Raw genomic sequence first — 3,144 nt, forward strand, 5'->3', positions numbered from 1 at the left:
GGCTAGCAGAAGTGTACACAATAAACGCTGCTTACCAGTTAGTAATGTTTTCTCTGAGGAAGTCCTGTGTGCGTATCATTAGGAGGGATGCCTAATATTAGAATATACAGACATATGCTTAAGACTGAAAGGATCACCAGTAGGACAAAGGACATTGATAGGGAAAATGAGAACAAAGTCCAGTATCTCTCCAAGGAACAAGAGACGGGCAGTAACTGACATTCTGCTTGCCATGAGGGTTTAGGAGGAAATGACTTGATGAATACAGAAGATATATTATTTTTAAAAGTAAGACACTTGTGATTAGTGACATGAGCTGTGCCTCCATAGTTTTTGCTAACTAAAAAAATAGACATAATAGCCATGGAGTAGACCCTATTTAAATTATTACATACACATAACATTCGTTCTCACAGGGGTAAACCACTGCAAAACATGGTAGGTGTGAAAGCATCCAGTATTCTGTTCTTAATTATAGCATTGCTTCTGTATTTTGTGCAGACCAGTCAAGAGAAAATTCAACCCCCAGCCTCTATGGAAGGAAAGATGTATAGATTCTTGGTTCAAGGCCACGGGATGAGAACTTCTCTGTTATGCTGTCACTTACAGAATAAGGGTCAGCATTTTGGGTAACCACAGACAAGAACTGAACAAAGTGATGGCAGATATACTTTTTAATAACTCTTTTTCTCACAAGACTGGCTGACTGTCTTGCTTTCTCAATTTTTTTTTTTTAAATGATGGTGCAAGAGATATCAATATCTGTGTGTGTTTATCTATTGTTTTTTGCTGTTTATATAAACTATCAACTATGAACTGACCTAAAGTTATGAACTCATTTCACTTTTCCTCCCATATATTTTGAATGGAATTGCATTAATTTTGTAGTAACCTCCAGCTTCTGTAATTGCAGTGAACCAGTGTGTGAGACTTAAAGAGCTTTGTTTTATCTCTAAAACTATGAATACTAGCTAACTGATAAAGCCAATCCAGCTTAAACTCTACTACCACTGCTTTCAATAGGAATTTAATTCACTCAGCAGCACAAGTTTGTACTCTAGTCATTGATTCTGCACTTGTTCGCTTGATGTGAAGTGTGCACAGAGATGAAACTTGAAATGTTGTTACCCTAGTGGTAGGGCCGGGGTGGCAGGTGGATGTGAGTGTTTATCTCCCAAAACTGAGGCTGCTGCAGTTGTGGCAGTGGCTTGGGTTGCTGCTGCCTCAGTGCAAGCACCCTAAAAAAGAGCTAGTGCAGTGGTGGTGGCAATGCCCAAATGAGCTCCTTAGGGGGTGCCATTCTGGCACTGGTCTGAATCGATGCCCAGGGCTTGTGCCCCTCTTGTCCTTGCTCTTCCCCAAGTTCCGCTAAGCACATGAATAGTTCTGTTAAGGTTAAAGTAGAACTTCCCAAGGATGACAATTCCATTTACAACTTAATTGTGTACACTAGCAGAAAGGCGGGTTTAAGCCTTGTTTTTGCCGCAGCACCTAGCTCAAGGGAGTATTTTGAGTTACTCCCTTGAGTACATTTTGACTTTCTCTTCACTCCCAAGGAGGAGCTGTGCCTTTCTTTCCCATTTCCAATTATTCCTGTTTCTTCACCAGCTTTAAATTCTTGACAAACATCATGAAATGGGGCTCCAAACAGTTCACCCAGAATCACTCTGTCGTCCTATAAGAGGAGTCGGTTCTCAAACTGGTTCCCTACTCACATGACAGATAGTTTGGGCTCTCTGGAGCTTGTGTATTTAGGGTATTATAGCCCATGTGTATAGTAGGGTTCTTTTTTCCTCTAGCTTATCCACCCAATCTTGTCTGCTATGACTTGGTGTAATCAAGAAAAAAGGAGGGAGGCTAGCTATTCTACTTGGCGGCTATCCTTTCTTCTAGCTAGGATTTTTCCTGATTCTCTTACTGCAGCTCTCTTCTAGTTGGCTCAATAAGCTGGATACTACTGGCTGGGTACAGTCAGGTCATTCCTTACTTAGGATAATTGTGTGTCTCAGAGCTGCAGGGTTCCAAGTGCCTGTTTGCACAAGCGCTGTTGCCTGCAGTTTCCTCACTCATGGTTTGATGTCTTCTGGTTACAGGCTCACGGTTGTGATGGTCAGCTGTTTCTGGATCCCATCGGTCGCCTGTTCCGACTCCTCCTTTTCTTCCAGTAAGTATGGAGATTCCTCCAACTATCAAAGGGAGAAAGCTCCTTGCTCTCATCCCTTTACCCCTCCTGGGGTGCTGCTTCCTACTCTTTTTAGTTTAAAGACTTTTCTTCATGGAGTCCCCTCTGTGTCTGTCAGTCCATCACTGTCGCACTTTCTCTATCTTGTCCTTCTCTTCTGGTTGCTGTGGGGCATGGTTTTTGAGTATTCCCCATCCCACACCCAGCCAAATGGAGCTGGCAGGAACTTATAAACTGGAGTGTTCCCATTCTTCGTGTGTCCTGTTTCTTCACTCCTGTTGGGTTATTTGGTGAGTACTCGTGCTTGGGGCACCTGCCCCAGCACTTTTTATTCTCTTCAGGGATTCTTCTTACTTTCTCCCCCGGGCTGGCAGTATAATCTTCACTGCCACACACCCTTTCTTTCAGCCTGTTTCATATGATTAGTGTGGCCCCACCCTCTATGAGGTGAAGCCAAACCAGGTTGCCCTGCACCTAATCTGAATATAAATTTTTGGGGCATCCTAGGACTCATGACAAAAACAACCCATTCTAGTCATGAGTGGGGGATAATTAGTACATGGATTCTTTGTGGGATGTGTCTGGAGCACACGTACTGAGCAGTGCTGATCTATGGGGTCACCAGGGCTAGGGACAGACATTACACATAAATAGGTTTAAGTGATCAGAAAGTGGTTTAAATCTGTAACAGAACAGATGATCAGTGTACATAAACCAGTTCAAAAAGGGGTGAAACCAGTTTGAGAGAAACCTGGTTGAATGTAGTAACACTGACTTGGGACAAATTAGTTTATGCAATGTGTGTCCCAGACCCCTTCCTGGTTTAAGTTAAATCAGACTCCCCCAGCATCCTGGCACGCGCTCTGCTCCACAGCAGGGCTGGCCCCTCCCCTCTGTTCCCTGGCTGCAGCTCTGGCAGAGACTTGCAGGCACAGCCGGGTCTGCAGGCTTCCTTGTGCTTG

The sequence above is a fragment of the Gavialis gangeticus genome, unplaced genomic scaffold, assembly GCF_001723915.1.
Source record: "Gavialis gangeticus isolate Ggan-Ray unplaced genomic scaffold, GavGan_comp1, whole genome shotgun sequence".
NCBI classification, from domain to species: domain Eukaryota; kingdom Metazoa; phylum Chordata; order Crocodylia; family Gavialidae; genus Gavialis; species Gavialis gangeticus.